The 7,872-nt window shown below is 43.1% G+C and overlaps 1 long non-coding RNA gene across 1 annotated transcript; it reads right to left on the bottom strand.

The window, feature by feature from the left end:
- Window positions 1–1,480: 1,480 nt before the first annotated feature.
- LOC126082798 (uncharacterized) lies at window positions 1,481–7,371 on the bottom strand. Its single transcript, XR_007518656.1, has 3 exons — window positions 6,661–7,371; window positions 6,023–6,076; window positions 1,481–3,008 (listed from the first exon to the last, which is right to left on the bottom strand). It is a non-coding gene; the product is annotated as an uncharacterized LOC126082798 (long non-coding RNA).
- Between the last annotated feature and the right edge of the window lie 501 nt (window positions 7,372–7,872).

Here is a 7,872-nt window from a genome sequence, read left to right as displayed (position 1 = left end):
CCTGGATGCACTTTGAACTGCCTGCCTCCCACAGGCACCTGCACAAGCTTCCTTTTGAGGGTAAATTTCCGGAGCAGTTACAGCAAGATCTGTGCTCTGAGGGGTGTGACAGAGAAACCATGGAAGCAGACATTCTGTTGTGTGGGAGCTGGGGGAAGGTTCTGCTCCATCTCTGTCACCTCGGCATCCACACAGTCGTCACTCTCTCTGGCCTCCACCCTCCCACTGGACCATGCCACCCCCTCACTTTCCATTTTATCATCACCACTAAATAGGTGCCTCTCCGCCTCCAGATCCACTCTTGGCACTGGTTCCACACTGTCCGGAGATCCAGCTGATACCGCTACCACTTGCCTGCTTCTGTCTGCTTCCACAGCACAGATTCTGGAGCCCCTCCCTCATCCATCCACCCCTTTGTCATTGGATTCTACCCTCTCCTCTGACCAGCACTCTCTCAGGATAACAGCTTCTCACAGCAATTTCCCCATCCTACAGATTCCATGGCCATGAGAGGATCCCTCAACATTGTTCACAGGCTCACAGAGGTCCCTCAGACCAGAGGGGAGCCAGCGGGTCAGCCATCTACCACCCATTCAAGAGAAAGAGGACCCTAAGAAACCTTTACCAGGAGAGGAACAAAGAGGGGAGGCAGGGTGAGGGCCTCCCACCTCAGAGAGAAGAAGCAGGGATTAGCATAGACCCTTGGGAACAAGATGCGCCAGTTTTTGCCACAAGTTCATCAAAGGATAAAACACAAAAACAGAATGAGATGTTTATTTCAGTGCCTTTATCCACTGAAAACAGGGAATGGACAAAAGGGTCCATGGCCCAAACCTAGAGAGTGTCAGCCTATGTGCAGAGCTCAAGATCCCTGACATCAGAGCTGCCCTGGTAGGCAATGGGCCAAGGAGGCCCAGTGCCTCTGTCCACCCCCCAACTTTGCTAGGCTTTGTTTTGGGGAATTTTTAATCTAGTTAGTCAAAAATCACCCTCCACCCCATTCATCTAGAGGTGGAAATTCTCTGGAAGCAGTGTTTGCCTCCACGTAGACAGTCTAATAGTCTGTATGCTACCAAATCTCTGAGGAGGATGGTCTCTGTTTATCATTACCAAGGACTGCCCCTGATGTTTTTTTCTTCTAATAGCAAACGCTGTCTGTGCTTTGCTCAGGGTGTATGTTTAGGGTATCCCAAGATTTGCGGAAATGGAAGAGTCAACTTCAGCTCTTGCTAAGGGCCAGCTTTGGCTCTTCAAAAGTGACCTACCTGGGCAATGCGGAGGATGACGGTGTTGACGCACACCCACCCATTTCTACCTGTCTTCATTGCACCTGCTCAGAAGTTCAGTATTTTTCATAATGCATAAATTTTGAGAGAAAATGTAACAATATTATTGTAAAAACTCAGGAGCTTTTCACAGTAAACAATAATAACCGCCCCCCGCCCCCTCCCCCCCGCCCCAGGACTGGTTAAACCAGACTTTCCCCAGCTCCCTCACAACCTCTAACCTAACACAGCTGTGTGGGGGGAGGGCAGTGGGATCACAAAGGCCTGATACAGCTGGAAATGCCCTGACCATCTTCCAGATGGTTAAGATGCAAGGTGTGTCAGACCTCACAACATTCGGAGTGGAAGTTTGGGATGGGTGGACTCAGAAATCTCAGGGAGGGTGATAGAGACCACTGGCAAGGAACCACCACCAGCTGCCCCCAGGAGCCCATCCCCATCCCGCTGGAGGCTCTAGCGGCCTCACTGCTTCCCCCCTGCCTGGCAGCTTCTCCTTCCTCTGCCCTCACAGGCTGTAGCACACCAGGGGACAGGAAACATCAGCTCTGCCAGTGAATACGGGAGCAGACAGGGAGGCTGCTGTGGCTCTGCACACACCAGGCTCCACAGACACGTGTCTCTTGCTCCACGGCCCATTTAGGGTGCCCAGACTTCCCTTCTGCTCAACCTCTTCCCTTCCTCTTCCTTTCCCTGACAGGAGGAGGCCAAAGAGAAGGGGGAGCAGGAGAGAGGCCTTATTCCTAAAACTGAGGGTGGGGGGAGAAGCATGTGCCGTTTTAGCTTTAAACAAGGAAACTCAACATATTCACAAGAAGTATTCGGATGGCTTTGCAGACACCACAGTGGGAACTTACTTCCAACCTAGGTAACACAGTATTAGACCTCTGGACAGGGCCACGTCCCCTTCCCCGCCCGACCCCAAGAAGGGTGTCAGGAACAGGGCTAGTTCCAGTGCCACGTGGACACAGTGCTGGCTGAACATTGCACAGGGGTGAGTTTGAGGTTATTGGTGTTGTTGGCACTGTGCTGGTTGGCATGGGTCTAGTAACAGGGTAGGTGAGTGCAAGTATCCATCATGTCTGTGGTTTAACTCTGAACTCAACAATGAGGTCTCCCCGTTGTGTGTGTACCTTGAGGATGGGAAGCACATTTCCATGGAGAGTCTTCACACTGGCTGGCTTGATGGCATTACTGCAGATCCAGAGATCAGCCAGCCAGCATGGTGAACATGTTCCCCTAGCAGCCAAACAAAGCACCCTGGAAAAATGAGGCCGAGAGTGAGGGGACGGTGTTGGGTAGTAACGTCACCTGCTGGTGACCGTCGAGGATACTGTAGAGTGCAGTGGTTCCATATCAGCAGACGTGTCCTTCTCCTTCTGCATAAAGACAATGTCTGCAGGGACGTTTTCAGGTCTGGCAAATCCCTTTTTGGGTGCCCTCCTTACAGCCATCCTTTACGACACTGTGCAGCCTCTTGTCCTCGGTGCAAACAGTTGGCCTGCCAGGGTTGAGGCACCCTCTGTGATCTTCCTGTGCCGGACAGAGCCTGGGGAGCGCTCCTTCAGGGGCACACACAGCTCATGCAGCACAGGTAGGTCCTGCACTTTGTAACAAGGTGCGGTGTTCCTGGCTCGCCCTGGACCAGTCCTCAGCTCACTGATGCCACCTCGGCCAAACATCCATGTCGTCTTGGTCAACACCGGTAAAGGCTGTGTGGAGTGACTGTTAAAAAAGAAAAGCCACGGTGAAGTGGAGTTAGCAAAAAGGAGGTACAGGTGTCCTGGGAGTCCCCATGAAATAAGTAGGGAAGAAAACCACTGGGGCCGCCTGATGCACCCTTTCCAGCTAGAGGGGAGGGAAGCTTAGGGAGAGCTCCACTCCAGTCTCTTCACTGTGCATTAACTCCCAGAACCTAGCTGGGTCTCCAGAAGCAACTTTTATATCTTTCAGAGAGGTTCAGAGTGACAGAGCGAGTAAATCTGGGAAGATGAATGTATGATCAGTATATTTAACGATACTATGTCTATTACAGATTGAATTGTGTGCCCCCCAAAAGATATGTTGAAATCCTAATTTCTGTACCTGTAAACAGGTCCTCTGCGTGGTGCAGAGTTTGTGCTTGAGTACTAACCAAAAGATTGGTGGTTCAATTCACCCAGCAGTACCACAGAAGACAGGCCTGGCGATCTACTTTCTTAAGATTACAGCCACTGAAAACCCTATGGAGCAGTCCTACTCTCACACACATGGGGTTGCTATGAGTCAATCCACTCGCTCACAAGGAGTTCGATTTGGGTTTTAGATTATATCTAAACTTTTGTTTTGTTTCAATAATGTTAATAAAATTTCCAACTATTGTTAAGACACCATTCTTAACACACACATAATAGACACACCCGTTCAATATGGGCTCCACCTGTCATACAATCAAAAAGTAAAGTGTTTTGCTGCTTTATTCTTGTTAGTATTTCAGATAGGATTCCCTAGTAACACCACAAATTCATTCAGAATTTTATTATACAAATAAGACATGGATACCTTTGTATCATTAGCTATATGATTAGTGATATCGATATAATGTTTCATTTGTGTCACTAAATTTAGAAACATTCCAGTATTTGGATCTTAAATAATTTTTTGTGCTCCTCTAGGAAGTAAATAATTTTCTGCACAAAATGGCATCTAAAATAATTTGCAAATTTTCTGCTATTTTTTGTTTCTTTGATTTTATCACTTTCTGCAAAACATTACCTATTAAAATATCAGAATATTTTTAAAACCCTTATGTTTTAGAAAAGCATTTTGATGAAATATGAAGTTCTAGTAGTCACAGAAATTTAAACTCTTCCAATCTTTGCAGTTGCAATTATTTGATTCTGCTGTATCATTACTGAAAGACATGCATGGAAAGAAAATAAAGACAATGATTCTTCGGAACATGGGAGCAAGTCACAATGCATCAACTCTTCGGCAGAGCATTTTTTACAGAACTGTTCCTTTGGAGATGTCCAGCCACGTGTGAAACAGATTCTGTGAAATCTGCATCTTGTCTTCGGATGACCAATTTTTCAGAGAGCCAGACAGGACACAGCCATACCAGACAAAAAACTCACATCATAGTATTTACTATAAACCATTATACACATGTTACTATTTTAACCTGAAATATGAAAAATAATATCTTATTCTGTATTATTTACCTTTTTCTTCCATAAATGTTATTATTTATACAAAATAACAGTAGGCAGTTGATTGTAATTAGGCCTATTAAAGAAATAACTCACAGGAGAAAAATATAACAATATATTGAAATGTTTCTTTCTGTCCCAAGACATAGCCATTTATTGAAAGTTATTTTTTAATTCATTATTGGATGTTTAAATTTTATGGGCTACACTATTGTGTATTCTCAAACTACGTAAGAATTAAGAACATACTATAATTAAAATAAGATTAAACAGATATTATCCATGATTGATAGAAACATCACTATGACATGTTTCTTTTATGTTGCTGTTGTTAGTTGACATCCAGTTGATTCTGACTCATGGTGACCCCATGTGTGCAAAGAGAACTGCCCCATAAGGTTTTCAAGGCTGTGACCTTTCTGAAGCAGATCGCCAGGCCTGTCTTCTGAGGCGCCAAAGGGTGGGTTCGAACTAGCCAACGTAAAGGCTAGTAGTGGAGCACTTAACCGTTTGTGGCACCCAGGGACTCCTTTCTGACTCACTTAGTAGGATATTTTTACTGTATAGTAGTTTCCTTTTTTGCAACAATACTTCTCTTAACCGCCTGCAGCCCTTGGGACATGTTTCTTTTATTTAGTGGTAAACATATTTTTAAATTTGATATATTTTTTCTAATTGAGAAATGTCTTCATGTGCTAAGAGCATTGATTACACTTGATCTTGATACCCACCACACACCCTGAAATGAAAAGCATTTCGATGCAAATAAATTACAAATGTCTATGCAATTTACCTATGCAGGAAGATATTTTTAACCAAGTGGAACAAGTTAATAAAGCTTTCCAACGAAAAATCATGACTACATGTAAAGCCGCATGCTTAATAGAAAGTACTTGCTCACAATAAAAAAACAGTAATTCTGAAAATATGTTTGAAGACTGTTAACACTTTAGCAAGAGATATTAATATAATTCCTGAGTTTGAAAATCAATGAAAAAGAAAGGAAACTAGAAATATATAAACCACCAGATGAGAGCATTAACTATTTTGGAAAAAGTGCATATCAAATTGAGTTCAGGGGATTAAAAGACATCTTAATTCCACATTAGAAATGAAAACATGAGAAATTAAAGCATCTTCAAATCTGGAAATTTTATCTGGAGAAGTGATTATTTTATAACAAATACATCTGATTTACAAGAAGCAGTCACTTAGACATTTCTTGATTATTGTGACAAATTAAACCAAACCAAAAACCAAATCCACTGCTGTCACATTGATCCCAACTCATAGCCACCCTATAGGATAGGGTAGAACTGCCCCATAAGAGTTTCCAAGTTGCTCCTGGTGGATCCAAACTGCTGACATTTTGGTTAGCAGCTGTAGCTCTCAACCACTACGACACCAGAGTTTCCGTGACAAGTTCTGTAAAAATTTCACGTTAAATGGTTTTTAGCAGAATGTGTACCAATAATTTGTGATATAAAATCACCACTGTCACTGGATCTTTTAAAACTGATTAACAAATTTTGTTTAGTGCAAGCTTACCAATTTGGAAGTGGCCTTGAGAATTCTTTAAATTATGCCAATCACAGTGGGGTCCTGTAGGGAGAAAAAAGTTTTAGTGAGCTGAAATTAAAAATAGTTTAAGACGGTCACTGAGTCATAAGAAATTGCCAACATGGCAATCCTTTCCATTGATATAAGTAACATTTTAAAAATATTGATGGATTTCCTTCCATTAAAGCAAGGAAAGTAAAATCACAATAAATTATAGCTGTGGTATAAATGAAATGTTTAAATGTAATACAATGCTGTATTAATGCCTTTAATTTTCAATTTTTAAATGTTTTTTCAACTACTTCAACACTGTGTGAAGTTAAAAATTTAATAAAATACATAGGGACTCCCATTTCCCCTTTGACCTTAGGTACCAATAAGGCTGGTATGGGCACTGGTGTGTGTCCCCAGTTTATTCGACAGGGAGGTCCCACTGTTTTGTATATTAATGTATTGACTGTATATGCGTTTCCCTTTTTTTGAATTTGTGTTGGAAACAATCCTGAATTTGAAAAGCAAAAAACTACAGCATGTTATGTTTTTGAGCTAAAAAGTGCCTCAGTAAATGGATACTTTCTAAAACAAATCTTGCTAAAATATTACACGAGAAGGTAAAGAATAAACACCTGGGAAAAGTCCAGAAAATCAAAGGTTCTGTGCTCAATATTTAAGAAAATTGCCTCGCCAAAGCCTCTTCAGCTGTCAGGACCTGGAAAAGGAAGCTTTTTCTCACTGTTTTCCAGACCCCAAGTTGAACCCAAAGCCTCGACAGGGCCTCCCACGGGCAGTCGCTCCTCCTGAAAAGCCCTTGTTCTCGTCCTACAGGCAGCGCCCACATCTGCTCAGCTGACTAAGGCGTTTCACGCACCTTTGGAGGTGCCAGTTGGTCACAGGCGAGTTCAGCGGCGCCCTCTTCTGGCCGTTGGAAGCCTGGCGCTCACCGTTTAACGGCAGCCACGCGCCCCCTTGCGGCCGGCTCGTGGAATCACTGACGTTCTCAACGCCCTGGCCTCTGCTCATGGCCCTGGGGATGTTTTTCTTCAGCCCCTCCTGGTTTCATTCCTGGGCCTTGCCTTGGCGCCAAGGCCTGGAAACAAAGGAAATCTTCATGCATTTGAAACATCTGAGAAGAATCCTCTCCCCTCTCAGTCATGCGTGAATCACAAGACCTCAGGCTGCTTCAGGTTTCCTTAGAAAAGAAGGGATATCATTAATACCCAGAAGACCCAAGATACCTGTTTCTACCATCAGATTCCCCAGGAGATCTTCAACCTGTTGGACAGACAAGACTATGGTGCTGCTTGGGATAGTATTCTCCTGAGTAAATCACCCTCTAGCCTTGATCACAATCAGGAACAGCTGGAGCAGGAGATAAGAAGAGAAAATCTCCTGGCTTGTTCCTGTTTGGGAATTGTCCTGAGTGAGCATTCCCATCTGAGAGCAAAGGAACACAGCCACTGTGACTGAGAGGTTTTCAGAAGTGAAACCGAAGTGTGATTTTCTCTGATTTAACAATCCCCACAGGGAATCAGGCAATAAAGTTACACAAATTAGAGAAAGTTATAAAAATAAAGTTATAGAAAGTTGACTCTAGTCAATTAAATTATTGTTTGCCCAGTCCAACAAAGCAATCTTGACTATTTCTGCCCAGCTGAAAAATATCAGAAATCAAAATTATGGGATTATTTTAACAATGTATTGTACATTATGAGTTACAAAAAGTGTTTAGAGAGAACAAGATCTATTTTCCTTAAATAACTTTATGATTTACAATATTCATTTATCTATTTCAGTGATATTTAAACGGTATTTGCAGTTAGAGTGCAAGAAATTGGATT

Source organism: Elephas maximus, chromosome 9 (assembly GCF_024166365.1).
Source record: "Elephas maximus indicus isolate mEleMax1 chromosome 9, mEleMax1 primary haplotype, whole genome shotgun sequence".
In the NCBI taxonomy this organism is placed as follows: Eukaryota; Metazoa; Chordata; class Mammalia; order Proboscidea; family Elephantidae; genus Elephas; species Elephas maximus.
This window is presented reverse-complemented; position numbering and strand designations above follow the sequence as displayed.